This window comes from Colobus angolensis, unplaced genomic scaffold, assembly GCF_000951035.1.
Source record: "Colobus angolensis palliatus isolate OR3802 unplaced genomic scaffold, Cang.pa_1.0 Scaffold98, whole genome shotgun sequence".
Taxonomy (NCBI): domain Eukaryota; kingdom Metazoa; phylum Chordata; class Mammalia; order Primates; family Cercopithecidae; genus Colobus; species Colobus angolensis.
This window is the reverse complement of record NW_012123820.1, coordinates 5,084,703-5,105,811: the sequence shown is the minus strand read 5'-3', so window position 1 is coordinate 5,105,811 and position 21,109 is coordinate 5,084,703. Positions and strand designations below refer to the sequence as shown.

Genomic DNA, 21,109 nt, shown 5'->3' with positions numbered 1-21,109 from the left:
TTTCTTTCTTTCTTTCTCTCTTTCTTTTCTTTCTTTCTTTCTAGAAAATAAAATGTGTAAATATGAGTCCCCTAAGATCCCCCTGCTCGTCCTGCTGACAATGATATGCTTAGACTCTGGGATGTGTTGCCTTTTTTTGCCATGTTCCTTATTCATGGTATTTCAGAACAAAAGATTTATACATACCCATGAAGCTACATATATTCTTTTTTTAAAATCACTGTTATCAAGCCATATATCTCATAAATTAATAGAAAAATGTTGCTTGTAAAAAAAGAATTTCAGATTGCTTTAATTTTGTCAATCTCGTGTCTTTCTAAGCAGAAATACCAGCCTCAGTTTCCCTGCTTATTAAGCAATATATGCTTCCAAGCAATTGCAAAGTGAAAATGGAAATACCTTTAGAAATTACTTTATGCTTCTGCCACTAATTCAATAGAGGCCTGGAAGCTGGAGGAAAGAGTAGAAGCTGTTTTTATGGCATAATGCAGAGAACGTGGAGGCCTGCTCCAAATTTTAGTAGCTTTATATGCATCATTTAATATAGTTGGTGAGTGGATAGGAGAAACAGAATTACAAATTTCTCTTTAGTGGCTTGGCTAAGAAGTTGAAGTTGAGAGTAGACTGTGAATCTAAATCTTTAGGAATTAGATACATATCTAATTCCTGGTTTTGCAGTGTGTGTGTGTGTGTGTATGGTTTTTTATTTTTTAATAGTTCTGTCAGTTTGGTGATAAGAAAATGTAAGGTGATATGAAATTTTAAAAAAAGTATTGTGAGTTTAGGATCTAGTGAAAAACTGGGTAGTCTTCTAGAACCTAGTTAAATAATATACAAAATAGAATTCTTAGAAATATCAGATGTTGGTCGGGTGTGGTGGCTCATGCCTGTAATCCCAGCACTTTGGGAGGCTGAGGTGGGCTGATCACCAGGTCAGGAGTTTGAGACCAGCCTGGCCAACATCGTGAAACCCCTGTCTCTACTAAAACTACAAAAATTAGCTGGGCATGGTGGCATGTGCCTGTAATCTAAGCTACTCAGAAGGCTGAAGAAGGAGAATCGCTTGAACCCGGGAGGCAGAGGTTGCAGTGAGCCGAGATCACACCACTGCACTCCAGCCTGGTAACAGAGCAAGACTCCGTCTCAAAAAAAAAAAAAAAAAAATCAGATGTTAAGATTTTTTTTTTTTTTTAAACAAAAGAATAATGGAAGAACCAGGAATCCAGACGGGATTGTTGAGTGAGCATGATACCTTCCTTTAGGGAGGAGAAACAATCCATTGGCCAGTTTGAGTTGTTTTTCAGTCATAGTGGTGGATTTGGACAATCCATCCAACCCTTTCACCCAGTTCTTCTCTTTACTAATTGCATGCCTTTGTGAGATGGGGCAATATGGGAGAGATGTGGGAAGATAAGTGGCCCTTCAGAGGTTTCCATGACTTTTTAGAATTTTAGTGTGTTGGCTCTAGTTAAAGCTGTCGATAGGAGAAGGGAAATGTCTAAAACCCTGGGTGAACAGTCACTCAGCTACTCAGAAAAACATTTGGAAATTAGAAAAAACATTGTAAACATTTATATGTGCTCCTTTTGATCTAACAAGCATCTATATTTCCTTTCCTCTAAGAGAAAAGATTCAGTAGGTTTGGCTGGTTGGCTAATGCCAGAGGACCACTGTGATGTCTTCATATTTATGCTACACAGTGTGTGGCATTTGGCAGGGACTCAAGAGATGTTTTCTAGGTTTCATTAAATTGAGTCAAGTGGAAGGTATAATCTTTTTTGTTTGTTTGTTTTGTTTTTGAGACAGATCTCTGTCACCCAGGCTGGAGTGCTATGGCGCAATCTTGGCTCACTGCATCCTCTGCCTCCAGGGCTCAAATGATTCTTCCACATTCACCTCCTGAGCAACTGGAACTACCAGTGCATGCCACCACGCCCAGCTAGTTTTTGTAGGGACAGGGTCTCCCTGTGTTGTCTGTCTGGTCTCAAGCGATCTGCCAACCTCGATCTCTCAAAGTGCTGGGATTACAGGCTTGAACCACCGCGCCTGGCCACAGTCTTTTAGAAGTCAAAACTATTTAAAAATGTTGATAAAATGTTTATTAAGTATGTCATTCAATATGTGTTCATAGATTACCTGAGCAAGGGAAATTGGAGAGGGGAAATCAAAAGATGATCCATTGACAGAGAGACTGGGAGTAACTGTGATCCAGTTTCCCTGTTACTGGTGGGAAGCATTACCAGCATCTAAATCAATCAGTGCACAGGAGGATATTGGGGCCGGGGCAGGGCAACTTCAGCTGCCCCTGTGTTTATAAAGCAGTTAGACTTCAGTTGCTATAACTCTCTTGGCCTTTCTCTCCCAGTTGGCTCACTCTGCCCCAGAAGAGAAGGGGCAACTCTCCCATGGGAGCATTTGGGAACTACACTGGTTCTGTGTAGTTGGGAGCTAGCTGACCTCAGGAGCTACAGTGGCTGAGCTCCTTTGTGGTCTGGCAGTCCCCTGTGGGGAGGTGCACTGTGAATGGTGGTTACTCTACCTAATTTTGGAATGCAGCTTTAGGAAGTCTTCTGTTGCACTGCACCTAAGCCATACCCTCCTTTCTCAGCTTTATAGTAATGAAGTTGACTTTTTTATCTCCTTCTGCCAGACTTCCATGTCTATCTTTTCATTGTTTTCAAACTTGGTTGAGAAATGAGTGCTATTTTTTGCCCCCAACCTCAAGCCCTATAAAAGGTACTCAGCTCCATCAGCTCTATATATCTATGTACTTTGCATCTAGTTATATGAGATGTATTCATTCATTTATTCATTTAGCCGTTCATTTGGAAATACATACTGAGCACTTAGACTGTGCCAAGCACTCTGGTAAACCCTGAGACTCTACCCACAGAAGCTCACAGTGTAGCATATTTATAATGCAGTTGAACGAGTGGGTGAGCATGAAGCTTCCCAGGAAGAAACAGTCTGAATGAAGTTGCTCAGTTTTTGGTCTTTCCTTAACCGAGTCATAACAGAGTGGGGTTTGGCCAGACGGTAGTCGGGTGTGATAAGAGCTTAGGCTGCAGAGGCAGTAGGGGCTCCGTTCTGAAAGGCTCTCCTTAAAAGCCATACTAAGGGCCCTAGATTTTGCCTGGTAGGCAACAGACAACTGGTTAAAAGGTTAGAGGAAGGATGTGGTCAGATTTCTGTCTTAAATAAGTCACTTCGATAGGTTGGAGGATCAATTTGAACAGGACAAGCCTAAAGTGACTAGTTTGCAGGTTGTTCTAGGTGAGATATTATAAGAATGTGATCTAGTAGCACGTCTGTGTTGTTTTGTTTGTTTGTTTTTCCTTTCCTTTTTTCTCTTGGACATTGTGAAATGAGCTAATGCACAAAAAGCATTTGCGTTTAACTGCAGTTCATAGCAAGAACTCAATAAATGTCGGCCATCATCGTTTTCTTTTTCTAAATCATCGTGTCATTTCCATCATCATCATCACCAGAGGTGATAATTTCTCTCTTACTGCTCATACTAAATAATGAGCAGCCTCCCAGAGGCAGGCTGCTCCCAGAGGAAGAGAGCCATAGAACCTTCTCTCAGACGGCTCTGGTTCAGCTGATCAAACTGCTCCCTACCCCCACTCCCATTCCACCACCACATGACTACACCTCCCCTGGCAGAATTGCCAAAGATCCTGCATTCCTACCCTGGCCATGGAGCAAAACTGTGGCATTACTGTTGGATATTAAGGATTTCCTCTTTGTTTTACTGTTATCATGCTTTCTTCTAGCCAGAACTCTACTTATCTGATAGAAAATGTAGGGTTCAATTCTTTGTTCAGCTGCCAAGATTCTTCAGTGCTTTGGCAAGGAAAGGAAATCTGGCACAAGTGTTTAGGATTGCCCACGTACCTAAGAAAACTACACTTTCTAGATGTAAAGAGTATGTGGGTGGTCTTCTCACCAATGTGCCAGCTTTATCCCCCTGAATAATTGGAAATCCCCCAGCAAATACCCTATTGAAGGAATTTTACTTGACTGGTGTATTTTCAAGGTCTTATTTAAAATTTTTTTTTTTTTTTTTTTTTGAGACGGAGTCTCGCTCTGTCGCCCGGACTGGAGTGCAGTGGCCAGATCTCAGCTCACTGCAAGCTCCGCCTCCCGGGTTCACGCCATTCTCCTGCCTCAGCCTCCGGAGTAGCTGGGACTACAGGCGCCCGCCACCTCGCCCGGCTATTTTTTTGTATTTTTTAGTAGAGACGGGGTTTCACCTTGTTAGCCAGCATGGTCTCGATCTCCTGACCTCGTGATCCGCCCGTCTCGGCCTCCCAAAGTGCTAGGATTACAGGCTTGAGCCACCGCGCCCGGCTGTCTTATTTAAAATTATATTTGAATTTAAATTTTTTTTTTTCTTGAGACAGAGTCTTGCTCTGTTGCCCAGGCTGGAGTGCAGCTGCATGCTCTCGGCTCACTGCAACCTCCGCCTCTCGGGTTCAAGCAATTCTCCTGCCTCAGCCTCCCTAGTAGTTGAGACTACAAACACCTGCCAACACGTCCAGCTAATTTTTTTTTATTTTTTTATTTTTAGTAGAGACTTGGTTTCACCATGTTGGCCAGGTGGGTCTCGAACTCCTGACCTCAGGTGATCCTCCAGCCTCAGCCGCTCAAAGTGCTGGCATTACAGGCATAAGCCGCCATGCCCGGCCTAATAATAGTATTATTAATAATACATGTAATAAGGAAAAATGACAAAAATAAAAATAATCCAAATTTAATTATAGAAAACTCTTTCTTAAACCTCTTAAAATAACCACAGAACAACCAATTGATTTCATTTCAATCTTACTTTTCTTTTCTAGCTCTCTTATAAAGATTTGTGAGCCAAAAATTAAGAAGATTCAAATGAAAAAACCTTCATAAAGATGCAGCACTTAAAGGATTATTTAAAAGAGGAAATGTGGGCCAGGCATGGTGGGGTGGCTCACACCGGTAATCCTAGCACTTTGGGAGGCCAAGGCGGGCAGATCACTTGAATCCAGGCGTTTGAGACCAGCCTGGCCAACATGGCAGAATCTTGTCTCTACTAAAAATACAAAAATTAGCCAGGCATGGTGGTGCACACTTATAATTCCAGCTACTCAGGAGGCTGAGGCACGAGAATCTTTTGAACCCATCAGGCAGAGGCTCCCATGAGCTGAGATGGTGCTACGCACCCCAGCCTGGGTGACAGAGGGAGATTCTGTCACAAAAAAAGAGGAAGTATGGTTTGTATGTTCTTTCAATATAGAATGGCTATTTTTTTTTTTTTTTACTCTACTGCAAGTATGGTCAGTATGATTTTCCTACTGCATCTGTCTTCAAGAAGATGAGAATATTTTGAAACTAATAGCTTACATTCTCCCCAAGGACCTCTCTTTTTGATAGTGTAATAATCTCCATATATCACCAAAGTAGAATTGTACTGGCAAAGTTAAGAATCTGGATCCAGCTTGTCAAGGCCACAGCCTTTTGTATGTTTGTTCAACTGTCCTACAGTGATTTACACTTGTGACAATTACCTAGATTATGGAAATTTGTAGGTTTGAGCAAATCTTTCTCTTCTCGGTGTTTTTGTCTTCTTACCTATAAATAGTGAGAATGCTAAAAGCTACAAAAACTTCTTCTCAGGAGTTTACCATGAAATAGTCATCCTTTAAATGTAGAGATTAAATTTTAAGTTATTTGCATGAGCAGACGAGGCCATTAAGAGATAGTATAGAAAGGTAAAGGGTCTATAGGTAGATACATAAGGAATAATTTTTCCACATTTTTCAAGAGCACTCAGGCAGAGTGAATTATTCATGCATCTACAACTAAAAAAGGTAATCATCAGTTACCTTTCCACATAGTACATACTTCAAAATGTCTAACAAAGTTTGTGTCTGTTAGAATACTTTCAGCCACAAGTCTGTCAAATTAGCTTAAGCCATGTCGAAAACCATCGGCTCGTGTAACTATACATCATAGATTCGCTGGGCTTCAGGTTCATGGACCCAGATGCTTTTCATCTCTAGGTTCTGCTGAACACAGGCTTCATTCTAAGGACAGTTTCCCACAGCTGCCAGCTGCAATCAAGGTTACATGCTTTTACTTCCACTTCTGGTATAGGAAAGCCTTGCTTCCTGAAAGGTCCCTCAAGCATAAGGAAACGTTTCCCCTAGAGACCTTTAGTTGATTTGGGTCACATGTTCACTCAGGAACCAACAGTGGGAAAACTTATGAGATAACTCCTTGGCCTGTCAGGCTATTGAGGATGTGGGCTGAGTCAGAAAGGACTAGATACCTGGCCAGAAAGGGGTGGATATCTTCCATTCTGTTGGAAAGGAAGAAAGGCCAATGGATGCTTTAGGCCACCAGAAACAGTCACTCCAGAGTTCCTGGGAGGAGTAAGCCTATACAGTAAGGATGAAAACCACTGTGAACATTCATATGGAGTAAGATTTGGCAGTCAAAGCTACCAAATGAGGCAGATAAAAAAAACCTATTTATAGGGAGAAGACAGAGAGAAAAGAACTGACAAGCAAGTGGGTTGGAAGATCAGAGGGTACGGCTAAGGATTTTATTGCTTTTCAAAGCAAGGAGAGAGGATGGTTTCAAGTTATCTGCAGACAGAAGACATAGAGCAATAATCCTGTGACTGACTGCCCTGATATTAAGCACACTTTGTGTCAGAACTTCTTGCTCACTGTTAGCAGGGGACATGAGGCTCTGAAAGACGGCATTTTTGTGAGTAATCCAAGATGAAACTAAGTTACCTAAGGAGACAGATACGACTAGTGAATTAAACTAAGCCTGTACCCCCTCTACCATCTCCTCACACATAAACACATACTGCAGTGCTATGCAGGCAAGGAGGCTGGTCAAGAATGTCAGGCCAGTCACAGGGAAAACCAGACACATTTTCTTTATATCTCTCAGGGGTATGTGAACCCAGCATACATTTCTTCATTATATAATGACCAAGTTATTTGAAAGATCAAAAAAATGTTAACACATACTGATCATGATTGTACAATTGTCTGTAATTTCAGTTTGCTGTGAATGTATCTGTATGTAGATAGGAACAGATAAGACTTTGCTAGGTTTGTGAAAGTCTAGTAAACTATTTGGTCAGTGTAGAAACCTAAGGGCTAGTGAGAGGAACTTCATGCAGACTCCACTCCATAGACCCACCGACTATTCTAAGAGGACTCTTGAGATCAGTGATTAGGGGCATTGTTTTCCTTAAAAACTTGTCATCTACAAATATGAATCCACAATTCAGTGATAAACACCTTTCTGCAAGCACTATGATATGGTGCAACTTTGTTTGAAACTTCTAAGTTGAATTCATTGAAATGGGGTATTATCTGGAAGCCTCTGAAAATAACAGAGGCATGTTAGCTTGGGGTATATATAAATTGTTGAATACCTATTCCATATTCCAGCTCTCATTAGGGGGAACTGTTGAAATTGCAGCTCCATTAAGTGAAGAACTTTGGCTCAAAATGGAAGAGATGATCAAGGTATTTCCCAACTCCCACTTCTTCCTGGTCCCCTAGGCCTCCTGGCTTGTAGCCACTTGGAAGCTGCCCTGGTTGAGTACTCCAGCATCACCTTGGTGGTACTATGTGCTGCTAATGGCACTGCTGCTGCTCCTTTGACCATGTGATGCAGACATCATCTCTGAAGCTCCTTCCAGAAAAGCACATTGCCTAGTGCCTCCTATACCCTTCCTCTGTCCCCATGCTATTGCCGCATAAATCTGTTACTTAACCAGACATGTTATAATTATGTGCATTTTTTTTCCTGAGGGTTAAACAGAGAGTTCTTCCAAGGCAAGGACTTTCATGACTTATAGTGCTGTATTAATTAAATAGTATGCAATCAGTAAATAAAGGAAAGAAAAGTTCTGGTGGCTTTTGGTATTGGTCCCAAGGAGGGCATTTGGGCCAAGGAGGTAAGATTGGAATAAGAGAAGAGCTCACATTGTCAGCTTAATTTCCTTTGACATCAGGCTTTCTCTTCTGCTACTTGCCAATGTTTACCAGAGCTCATAGGAAAGGTTCTATACTCTGATTTTGATTTTAGACATTGAATTTTCACTGTAATAGAGAATATTCCCATCCTTTAAGATGGGGCGAGCAAATTCTAGAAATGTGTGGTGGTCTGAAGACTGCTCAAGGAGATTTTCAGTTCTGACAGTTGAGACTACTTTACATGTTCCTGAGTTTCTACTTTACATGTTCCTCAGACTACTGAAAGTTCCTGAGTTTCCTTGACATTTTTGGAATTCAGAGAAGTCTAAGAGGTATCTCTTCTACACCTGCCTTTCATTTTTCACAAGGAAAACAGTTGTTTGAATACTGGCAGAACAAGTTGTTTTCAGTGTACCATTTTGTGTATATATATACACACAAAGATAGATAGAGACACATACAGAGAGAAAGAAATATTTTTTTTTCTGATGCAAAGTATGAAGGAAATAGAGGAGAGCACCATGTGAGAAACTAATACCTAAATTTACTACCTCAGGTTCTGGCATCAAAAAGTGGACTGGAAAGGTAATCAGTATAATTATATATAACCTGGCCTGCTTTTATTTATGGGGCTTGACATATCACCCCAATTTGCCAAATATAGGGTTTCCTGAAAACTGAAATTCAAACTCTTCCTGTAGAAATGTGGTCATGCCTAGTAAAGCTGCTACCCCACAGAGGTTATATATCTTTTCAATACTAAACATTTTTGCCTGCCAGCAGCCCGGAATGAAAATAAAGCCTGAAGTTTCTGACCATTAGATAGCCTGCTGGGCCTTTCCTAGGTTACTGATATTTTCCTAGATAGGTAGTAGGAGGAACATGTTCAAATAGAACTTTACAAAATGTAATAGCACTTGGCAAACAACATCTTATTTTTAGTAGCATTACCTGCTGTTGTGTTCCAGAACAAATTAGCTATCATGGAGCTGGTGATGGTTAATTTTGTGTGTCAACTTGGCTACCTCATGGTACCCAGATATATGGTCAAACGCTAGTCTAGATGTGGCTGTGACGGTATTTTTTAAAGATTAATATTTAAATGAGCAGCCTTTAAATAAAGCATTTTACCTCCATATTGTGGATGGGCCTCAAGAGTTGGAGGCCTTAAGAGAAAAAAGACGAATTTCCCCTCAAAAAGAAAAAATTTTATCAGTATACTACCTTTGGCCTTGAGCTACAGCATCAAATCTTCCCTGGTCTCCAGCCTGCTGAGACTACCCTGCAGATTTTGAATTTGCTAATCTCCAAAATCATGTGAGCCAATTCCTTAAAATAAATCTCTCTCTGTCTGTCTCTCCCAGTTCTGTCTCTCATTCATTGGCTGTGTTTCCCTGGGGAACCTTGACTAATACAGACCCATCACATATTCTCCACAGCATGGATTTAGGTTCCCTGGCACAGTGTCTTGGGCCTTAGAAGAACAATGAGCCTGGTCTGACCAGAAAAGACATTCAAAATCTATCATGGCAGTGGGTCATATATTTCTTTGAGTTTCATCTTGGGAGAATTGCTGAAAGCAGGACCGATTCAGCTTAGACTTACACTGGATACTCAGAATCACTAGGGACCCTGACATGGAACCCAAGTAAGACCTAAAAGAAGACTTTTCCTGAAGTCTCAGGAGAGGAGAACTAAAGGGGCTCTTGGAACTAAACCCTGGTTCTGGAATTGCCCTCTCCCAACTAGCACATTTTGGCTGCTGAAGTTTGAAGGCAAAATCTTGCTTGACTCTGGAATTTGTTCTAGTGATATGCTGCTATTTTAATTCTGAAGTGTGTTAATATCCTGACAACTCCTGGTGTTGATAAACTATAGTACTGTCCTTATACTTTGGAAAAGGGATCTGTGCCCTAGGTCTCACAGTTTAGAGAGCCTCATTCTGGTCATGCCCCTCTGGCCCTATCTTCTTTGCTTTATTCCTCTTCTTCCTTCTCCTTCTTGACCACAAACTGGAGAATCCAGGTCCGGAAATTCCATGCCCAGCTTCCCTGTTCAGGGCCTGTGAAGATCTGTTCTCTCAAAGGTACATACATTTAGATCTCAGAGGTGGCCATGGGGCCACTGGTTGTTAAGTAATGTGGATTGAACGTATAGTTGTAGGCTATTGTGAGACACAACACATATGAGACACAATAAATATAGTGTGAAATAGATCACAAAAGAGATTGAAAAGAGAGGACTTTCAGACTGAGCCAGGACTAGCTTTCCTTGCATTACTATAGTGTTTCCACTGTAGTATATAGTTCCACTAGAGTAGAATACCAAGGGGTCTGAGAATTCTAAATTCCAATTTTGTTTTCCAAGAGGTTATCAAGGAATTTTTTTAAATCAAGGTTGGAAGAGAAAAACATTTCTTTAACCACTTTAACTTCGTTTTTAACTTTGAACTATTTAGACTCAGAGTATGCAGACATTCATTTGTACTCTAGACCATCTCTGTCAATCATTACAACAGTGGAGGAATTTGTGACTCAAATAAAGGTTTAGATTAGCTGACCACCAAGTCCCCTGCCAATGCTGTGATTCTACATGTGGTAGTTAGGGGCGGAAGAATATGGTCAGACCCTCTCTAGAGAGCTCAAGAAAAACAAAGAGGAACAGCCTCAAGCCACTAGGGCAAGGATGGTTTGACCTTAATCCAAGTTTCCTTTTGGTTAGACTTTCTATGTGAACACTACTTTTCTTCAAAGCTTCATTACCACAAAAGCCTGCAAGACATTTCATACCATGCCAGATGTGGTTACTAAATGAGGACTTGCCAACCTTGTTTGGTTTCAAACTCAATAATTTATTTGATAAATGTGGATGCATCTTGACAATTAAACTCTCAGATTCCATTGGTATTTGTCTTTGGGGTAAACAGATAAAAGAAAATTAGAATAAGCCATTGTATATTCTAAAGGACAAATAAGCAAGGTATCTTCTGAAGGACAAACAACACTGGGGTTGAGATAATAGTGGGTTTGTTTTCTGACAGGAAGCATAGTATATTCATAGAGAATGTACTCACGATATTTCTAGGACACTCACTTTGGCTTTTTGGGCATTTTATCCAGCTTCTCAAAATTCTGTGTTGTACAAATTCTTTCAAAAAGAAAAAAAAAATGCCTAGAAGTTGAAATGAAGCTCTCCTGTACTCATCGTCCCCCAGGGTGGAAGCAATCAGTGTAGTCAGATATCTCTGGCTTTGCCATGCATTAAAGATGCAGAAAGGTCTTCCATTTCAGATTATTAGACTTGAAAAAGACTAAGTGGCATTGAATTCAGATGGGTTATCTACCTTGACTTTTTATGGATTCCCTTGACAAAATATTGGTTACAATTCTACATTTTTGAAGTCTGAAAGATTTGTCATGGTAAATTAGGATGGTGCTATGGACTGAATTTTTCCCCACAGCCACCCCCACCCCATTTATATGTGGAAGCCCTAACCCCAGTCAGAGATGGGGCATTTGGGAGATAAGTAGGTTTAAATGAAACCACGAGAGTAGACCTCATGATGAAAGGAGTGCCCTCATAAGAATAGACACCTGAGAGCTTGCACACACTCTCTCTCTGAATGTGAGAACACAGTAAGAAGACAGCAGTCTACAAGCAGGAAGACAGTCCTCACCAGATCCTGACCATGCTGGCATTCTAATCTCAGATTTCTAGGCTACAAAACTGTGAGAAAATACATTTCTGTTGTTTAAGCCACCCAGTTGGTGACATTTTGTTTTGGCACCCTAAATTGACTAGGACAGATGGACATGAACTTTGGAAGGTGCATTGGAAGGGAAAAGTAACAAAATCCGTGGAATGAAACCAACCTTGAGGAGAGGAGGCATCTAGTATAGTGACCAAGGTTCAAGGGCTTTAGTGATTATTATGGCCCAGCATGGAGCCAATGGCAGATTTTTTTTAGAATTCAGCAGATCTGGACTGGTGTCAGCCTTGTGGAAAACGGCATAAAAGAGCTGAAATTTTAAAGCCCTATTATTGGCTTTCACTCTAGTGCGAGTAAAGCTCTAGCTAGCAAGACCATGGCTGCAAAGAGTGTTAGAATTTGCAAGACCCATCTTCAGCTGTGACAGTGTATGGCATTGTGAAAATATGGCACTAGTGGTCCATTCAGACTCTTAACTTAGAGATTGGAAGCAGGACTATCCTATTGGGGATAAAGTCAATTCCTAGAGTTCTTGAACAATAGGGTTAAGTAGAAGATTTGAGACTTTGTACCAAAGGCAGAAACTGGGCTTAGTACTAATAGCCCATGTTAGGGAAGAGAGTCAAGTAAGTAACAAAAATGTGACCAGTTTTGTGAACACATTTGTGCTGAGTTTAGATAGGTTGTACCGTTTATTAAATACATGGCTTCTAATAGGATTCCACTTCCTTCATCTCAAATAAGGTCTATCATCTCTCCATTTCCAAGGCCACTACATTTCTCTTTGATACTTTACTAAATAGTAACACATGCAGACACACACACACGCACATGTGCGTGCGCGCGCGCACACACACACACACACACATACCAGTTTTTTAAAAATTTCTTTTTAAGCAAGACTGACTTCTCAAAACCTATCCCTGTGAGTCAGCTTACATTTAACAGAAACTATAACCTTATATCAAAGGCTTTTTTTCACAAGAGTTCAATCTCAGAGATGAACTGAACAAAAATGAGAAAAGCATAAACAAATAAAAATAAGGCACCATGGCTTATCAAAGAACAAATAAAGGTCAAATGAGCTATAAATGTTAGCTTGTCTTGTACTTATTAATTTCAATAATGTATTAATATTACCAGCCTATCTTCTCCCACAAGAGACATATTGCCAGTAAAGTAAACAAACCTCACTTTCATTTCTGCCCAGTCTGATTCTATGCTTATAACTCAGTCAGCTAAACTGTGGTATTATTAGTGTGTTTACAGAATCTGAGAAGCCATGGTCTCCAGCACTCTAGATATTCTGAGCCTATTTTCATATGCTGGGCTATGTCTACCCGGGGAACCATGGTCCTAAGTACAATTGGCTATGAGACAAGAGTTTGGAAAGGTCTAATAAAATGCTAGAAAATATGGGAAAATAATTTTGGTTAAGGGATACAAGTTGTTCTTGTGCCTTGGTTTGAAGAGTAAAGAATAAAAAGATGGTAGTATAAAGGATTTAAAGGTGACATCCTCAGAAAGTGACCTTTCTAATGATTTTCTTCCGTTACTAAGAAATGATAAAGACCAGCACTGTGCCAATCCTATTCTTTCCCCTTTATACCTTTTAAGTCAGCTGGTATGGATCCTCATTCATGTCTTATATCCAAGAAACATTAGATAAACTTCTCTTCTTGTGCATAAAGCAATATAAGATGTTACTATGGTTTGGATACTGTTTGTTTATTCCCACAAAATCTAATGTTGAAATTTGATCCCCAGAGTTGCAGTATTGGGAGGTGGGGCCTAGTGAGAGGTGTTTGGCTAGTGGGTGGATCCCTCATGAATAGCTTGGTGCTGTTCTTCTGGTAATTGCTTGTATTAGTCCGTTTTCACGCTGCTGATAGAGACATGCCTGAGACTGGGTAATTTACAAAGGAAAGAGGTTTATTGGACTTAACAGTTCCACATGGCTGAGGAGGCCTCACCATCATGATGGAAGGTGAAAGACAAGGAAGACGTCACATCTTACAGGGATGGTGGCAGGCAAAGAGAGAGTTTGTGCAGGGAAACTCCCATTTTTGAAACCATTAGATCTTGTGAGACTCATTCACTATCATGAGAACAGTGCAGGAAAGAACTGCCCCCATAATTCAATCACCTCCCACTGGGCTCCTCTCACAACATGTAGAAATTGTGGGAGTTACAATTCAAGATGAGATTTTGGTGGGGACACAGCCAAGTCATATCGTTCCATGGCTGGCCCCTCTCAAATCTCATGTCCTCACTTTTCAAAACCAATCATGCATTCCCAACAATCCCCCAAAGTCCTAACTCATTTCAGCATTAACTCAAAAGTTCACAGTTCAACATCTAACCTGAGACAAGGCAGTCCCTTCTGCCTGTGAGCCTGTAAAATCAAAAACAAGTTAATTACTTCCTAGATATAATGGGGGGTACAGGTATCAGGTAAATACAGCCATTCCAAAATGGAAGAAATTTGCCAAAACAAAGGACTACAAGCCCCATGCAAGTCCAACATCCAGTGGGGCAGTCAAGTCTTAAAGCTCCAAAATAATCTCCTTTCACTCTATGTCTTACATCCAAGTCACACTGATGCATGAGGTGGATTCCTGTAGTCTTGGAAGCTCTGCCCCTATGGCTTTGCAGGGTACACCCTCCCTCCCAGCCACATTTATGGGCTGGCATTGAGTGTCTGTGGCTTTTCCAGGTGAACAGTTCAAGTTGTCAGTGAATCTACCATTCTAGGGTCTGGAGGATGGTAGCCCTCTTCTCACAGCTCCACTAGGCAGTGCCTCAGTAGGGATTCTGTGTAGGGGCTCTGACCCCAAATTTCCCTTTTGCACTGCCCTACCAGAGGTTCTCCATGAGGGTCCCACCCTGGCAGCAAACTTCTGCATGGGCATCCAAGTGTTTCCATACATCTTCTGAAATCTAGGGGGAGGTTCTCAAGCCTCAATTCTTGATTTCTGTTCATTCGCAGGCTCAACACCATGTGGAAGCTGCTAAGGCTTGAGGCTTACACCCTCTATCTTGGACCAAACTCTATCTTGGCCCCTTTCAGGCACATATGGAGCAGCTGGGACGCAGGGCACCAAGTCCCTAGGCTGCATACAGCCTGGGACCCTGGGCCCAACCCACAAAACTGCTTTTTCCTCCTAGGCCTCCAGGAGGCTGTTGTAAAGACCTTTGACATGCCCTGGAGACATTGTCCCCATTGTCCTGGGGATTATTTGACTCCTCATTAATTATGTACATTTCTGCAGCCAGCTTGAATTTGTCCTCAGAAAATGGGACTTTCTTTTCTATAGTGTTGTCAGGCTGCAAATTTTCTGAACTTTTATGCTCTGCTTGCCTTATAAATCTGAATGCCTTTAATAGCACCCAAGTCACCCCTTGAATGCTTTGCTGCTTAGAAATTTCTTCTGCCAGATACCCTAAATCATCTCTCTCAAGTTGAAAGTTCCACAAATTTCTAGGGAAGGGACAAAATGTCACCAGTCTCTTTGCTAAAACATAACAAGAATCACCTTTGCTCTAGTTTCCAACAAATTCCTCATCTTCCTCTGAGACCACCTCAGCCTGGACTTCATTGTCCATATCATTATCAGCATTTTGTCAAAGCCATTCGATAAGTCTCTAGGGAGTTCCAAACTTTCCCACATTTTCCTGTCTTCTTCTGAGCCCTCCAAACTGTTCCACTTCTGCCTGTTACCCGTTCCAAAGTCAATTCCATATTTCCAGGTATCTTCTCAGCAGCACCCCACTCTACTGGTACCAGTATACTGTATTAGCCCATTTTCATGCTGCTGATAAACACATACCTGAGACTGGGCAATTTACAAAAGAAAGTGGTTTATTGGACTTACAGTTCCACATAGCTGGGGAGGCCTCACAATCATGGTGGAAGGGGAAAGGCAAGGAGGAGTACGTCATGTCTTACATGGACGGCAGCAGGCAGAGAGAGCTTGTGTAGGGAAACTCCCATTTTTCAAACCATCAGCTCTCATGAGACTCATTCACTATCACAAGAACAGTGCAGGAAAGACCTGCACCCATAATTCAATCACCTCCCACCAGGTTCCTCCCACACTACGTGGGAACTGTGGAAGTTACAATTCAAGATGAGATTTGGGTGGGGGCACAGCCAAACCATATCATCACTTTTGTGAGACTGGACTAGTTCTCTCAAAAATGGATTTGTTTCTGAGAGAGTGGGTTGTTATAAAGCCAGGATGTTCCTCGGGTTTCCCTCTCTTTGTGCTTAGAAGCTCCCCCTCTTGCTTTCTGCCATGAGGGCAGCCTTAAGTCCTCACCGGATGCAAATGCCCAGTCTTGAACTCTCCAGCCACCAGAATCATTGGCCAACCCCCACCTCCCTACTTTTTTTTTTTTTTTAAATAAATATCGCATTTCAGGTTTTCTGTTATAACACTACATGAACCATGCAGACATCTATGTAGAAAACTTAATGTCATGGGGTACAAGAAGAAAATCTGTTTTCCAATCTTATTTTAAGAACTGCTCATATATAAAGGAGAGTTTATTAAGTATTAACTTACACGATCACAAGGTCTCACAATAGGCTGTCTTAAAACTCAGTAGCAAGGACAGCTAGTCTGAGTCCCAAAACTGAAGAACTTGGAGTCTGATGTTCAAGGGCAGGAAGGAACCAGCATGGGAGAAAGATGTAGGCTAGGAAGTTAAGTTAGTCTCTCTTTTTCACATTTTTTTTTTTTTTTTTTTGCCTGCTTATATTCTAGCTGCACTGGCAGCTGGTTAGATTGTGCCTACCCAGATTAAGGGTGCGTCTGCCTTCCCTAGCCTGACTCAAATGTTAGTATCTTTTGGCAACACACTTACAGACACACCCAGGATCGATACTTTCTATCCTTCAAGCCACTCAGTGTTAACCATCACAGTGGTGTATCCCACGTTTTGGAATACACTGTTTTGGACCATGTCCTTGCAGCTCAGCTGCAATTGGGTATTTGAACGAGACTTATGTTCACCTCCACCTGGCACACTGTGGGAGCTGAATTAAGATCGCCCTTTTAGCAAATATTGAGCATTTTGAACAAATGACATAGAATAAAAAGAAGCCCCTTAAGTGGATGAAGAGCACAGCAACCACATATCTTGGGTTATTTGAAATAGGCCTAGTTTAGTGCCCCTTTTCACTCACAAAAGCATTCCCAGTTTTTTGATAAAACTATGTGTTTGCTCTAATTAAGTGGCTTAAATATCATACATCGAATCGTATGCATCCAATTACATTACTTCTTCACTCAGCTCAACAGCTGGTGGAAAAGAAGAGAAAGTCTGAACCAGATTGCGGCCTTAAATATACTTTGTAGTTTTTCTGATTGGTTTATAATTATTAGCAATTTTTGGCATTCTTCCATTTTCCTTTCCTTTTGGTCATTATTTTCACTAAGAATTCCAAAGATTTGTATAATTTTGAATTTTGTGTATCATGCTATGTTTTAGACTTTCAGTCATAACATTTACATTCTGATAGAAAGGAAACTTTGTCATAAAAGCCCAAAGCCTGGTAGGTTGGCTTTAGTCTTAAGCCATGAAATTTTCACCTGTCAGTTATTTTACATGTCAAGGATTAACTAAAGACCAAAAAGAGGGGGAAACTAAACAAACTAAAAATATCCTTTCCTTTCCCTTTTCGAAAAATTTCTAAGCTTCCAAAATATATTTTACATGGGTTGATTTACTTATTTATTTTAATGTACAAATAAAAATTTAATATGTAGTATACAAAAGTACAATACATTGTTATTAACTATAGTAATCACATCATGCAACAGATCTCTTGAACTTGTTTCTCTAAGCTGAAGTTTTATATCCTTTTACTAACATCTGCCCAACTCCTCCTACACTTTTTTTATACTTGAATGGGAAGTATCCATTCAGCTGGAGTCTTTTAAGTTAAACATGCTACAAACTACCATTATGTGCTGAAGCACTCTGCTAGATTTTGATTATTGAAGCCTTGGTCTCTTCTTTAGGGGAGCTTCTAGTCTGAGAAAGGATAGCTATTAAATACCAGTCACAAAGCAATGTGATAAGGCTATGGGGAAGCATCCTGCCAATGTTTGTACTGTTTTCCCCACACTTCCTTTCTAGGACCACATGACCTTACCCCTGGATTTTGGCTGTAAAAACCTGATTGTTCCGTCTCCAATCTCTCTACACTTTTGACACAAGAGTTAAAAATGAACAGAAAATGTTAAAAATTAATTTGTCTGGCTCCAAGCTATATTCATTAACTTTCTCCGTCAAAGTCAAAGGCTAGTGGTATTTGATGCAGCTCCAATCTGAGTTCTCTCAGGGAAAAAATCTTAATGAAGCTGCTTTGAACAGTTGGGGTAAGATCAGGCAGCAAAGGTTCTGTCCTAGGATGATCATACTAAGCAAACTCATCCTAAGCCTGGAGCTGGTCTCATAGAGTAGAAGAAGCCAACTGAAAATGTCCTAATGAGGTCATTAATTCCTCCTCCTTCACCGATTCCTTCCAAAGCTGAGAAACTCCGTGAAAACATTCAGTTACTTGGTCTTTCCATTGGGTCATCACATAAACTTATGTTTCATTTGCTAATTCAGACATCATATGTTTATACTGTCCTCTCCATTTCCCCTTGCAGAGTACTGTTCTTACAAAGCATTAGCTTTTGTGTTCGCTGTAACTTTTCATAGAGTCACAATTCACGCACAGCATTCCTGCCTTCAAGGAAGCTGTCTTAAGCTCCATTCATATCAACTGAAAACAAATGGTGATCACAGAAAGATGGCCTGGATATATGGATGATGTTCTAAATGACTGGGAACATCCTAGAAAAAGAAATAGTCTGTAGAACAAACACCTGTCTGCCTGAAATACATTAATGGCCTTGGAAATGGAATCAGTGATAAGAGATAGCAGAGAAGCCCCTTTTCTTTAATCTGAATACTGGAATTCAGGTTCTGAGATTTCACAGAGACGGGGTTGATAGCAGGGCCAGAAGAAAGAGAGCAGATGTCAATGAAGGAAACTTCCAAGCAATTTTCTCTCACCTTGGGGCATTGTTTTGAACACACACAGTTAAGGTGGAAAGCAGCTTATATAGGATGAAGGTCACAAAAATGAATATAGCTTAGACATCATGATTTCATCTCTCTCTCTCCTGGACTTTATCACAATGGCATCGTCCAGTGTGCTTAGAGTGAGCAAAAGATGTTTGTTTTTAATAATTCTTCGGCAGATAGGTCAGGAATGTAGGCCTAATATCCTGCTTTGCTTGTAGGAACCTTAAAAACAGAATTATAGTATCTGAAAGGCAGAAAGAGTTTAAAGATCATCTATTTCATTTTTTTCTTTGTGTGTATGTGTGTTTGTGTGTGTGCAGTGAGGAATCTATTGATTACCTGTATCACAATCAATAGGGTGCCAGTAAATAATTAAGGTTCCTGAATCTTGTCACAGAACAAGTGAATCAAAATTTTTGTGGGGGCTACAGGTTAAAAAACCTGCATATTATTAATAATAAATAAACTGAGTAACAATTTCTTTTGTACATTAAAGCTTGAGACTCACTGGCCTAATCTACCCTTTAATTTGCTAATGAGAAAACTGGGCCATTTCCTCACCAAGACCAATCGGTAGCAAAATACTCATGATACAAGAGTTCTCCTGACCCCAGTAGAATACATTTTTTAAAATGATTTCAGGAAGAGACTTGGACTCTCCTATAGCAATGATTACTTTCTGTTTCATGCAAACACCAAGTCCTGAAAGGTTCCTTAATAGGATAAAGCTTCTAGTTTTGTAGGTACTTGGTTTTATTAGTTAAATGCTAAACTGAGTACATTTTTGTAAGAGGCTTTAACTGTAAGACCAGTTATTTAAATCCTCCTGAGAAATAGCCTGATGACTCAGGGTGAGACATCCCCTGATCTCTTCTTGCATCCAAAGTCCTTCCAGATTATCCTGTTTGATAGCAAAGATGTTTTCCCGAGGGGGTTCATGGAGCATGTATCTGGGCCATTTACCTAGGATGACAGCTCTTTGAAATCGCCTATGTATCCTCTTACAGAGCTAGTTTAGTGCAGATACAACTGTACATCCCTACACAGGTCAAACACATTTCCCAGCCTTACCGTCCAGTGTATTTATTTATTATATTATATACCGAGGATCTTTGTAAAATTTATTTTGGACAAAGGATTCTGTTGTCAAAAATAAGGCATTTAGAAGACATATGTTAAAAAATGTATTGCTTTGAAGAATAACACTGATTTCTGCATTTAGGGATAGTCTGTGTGGGTTGCTATATCATTGCTATGGACTGAACAGTGTCCTTGGAAAATTTATATGTTGAAGTCCTAACCCTCAATATGACTATTTAAAGAGAACTTTTAGGAATTAATCAAGGTTAAATGAGATCATAAGAGTGGAGTCCTAATCTGATAGGATTGTTGGTCTTATAAGAAGAAGACAGACAGAGCCCTGTCTTCACATACATGCACCAAGGAAAGCTCATGTGAGCACACAACAAAGCGGGGGCTATCTGCAAGCCAGGAAGAGGGCCCCTACCAGAACCTGAGCATGCTGGCCCCCTAAGCTTGAACTTTCCAGCTTCCAGAATTGTGAGAAATAAACTCCTGTTGTGTAAGCCACCCAGTCAATAGTATTTGTTATGGCAGCCTGAGGAGATTAAGATAGTCTTGAAGAGTAGGCCTAGTTTCAGAAATGGGCATGAAAACACATGGAAGTATGGTCCCAGATAGGCCCCTTCCTGGAACACATATTTCCTATCTCAGGTGCTCTCAGGTTTTGGTTAGTGTGTATGGCCTCTGTTTGAGTCACCTTGCATTTGGCTTTTTAGCCTCTAGCTTCTTTCAGATAACTCCATGGCAGTGTTAGAGTGATGCCCTACTGGTGTTTCCTTGGGATTGTTAACCATGACATGATGCACTAACTCTCTCAAACAAGCCTGGACAGCAAAATGAGAGCTCGTCTCTACAAATGAGTTTAAAAAAATTATCTCAGTGCAGTGATGCATGCCTGTAGTCCCAGCTACTTGGGAGGCTGAGGAGGGAGGATCGCTAAGTATAGGTTGTACAACAGAACTCTAGAACATCTTCATCTTGCAAAACTGAAATTTGTTACTCTATTATATTCTTAAGATGTATCTAAACTCTTGAGTTTGCATACTCTATTACATCATGACTATTGTCTTCAAACCTTTACAAGTGACTGGGCTGATAAACTTAATTTAAAGTGACTCTTACTTCAGGTAAGTTATTTCATTGATTCATATTTCTTCCAATCTTAGCACCACCACAAATCAGAGCTTCTTGATGATGGGTAAATCTGCCGGGCTTTGCCTTAGAAACAAAGAAAAGCAACCTTATTAAA

General features: G+C 40.6%; 2 protein-coding genes across 2 annotated transcripts in view; both read right to left on the bottom strand.

Annotated features, from left to right (window-relative positions):
• The window catches only part of PLCXD2 (phosphatidylinositol-specific phospholipase C, X domain containing 2), a 170,307-nt gene that overhangs the window by 13,710 nt on the left and 135,488 nt on the right, over positions 1 to 21,109 (bottom strand). The window lies entirely within an intron of this gene.
• The window catches only part of PHLDB2 (pleckstrin homology-like domain, family B, member 2), a 245,392-nt gene that overhangs the window by 153,100 nt on the left and 71,183 nt on the right, over positions 1 to 21,109 (bottom strand). The window lies entirely within an intron of this gene.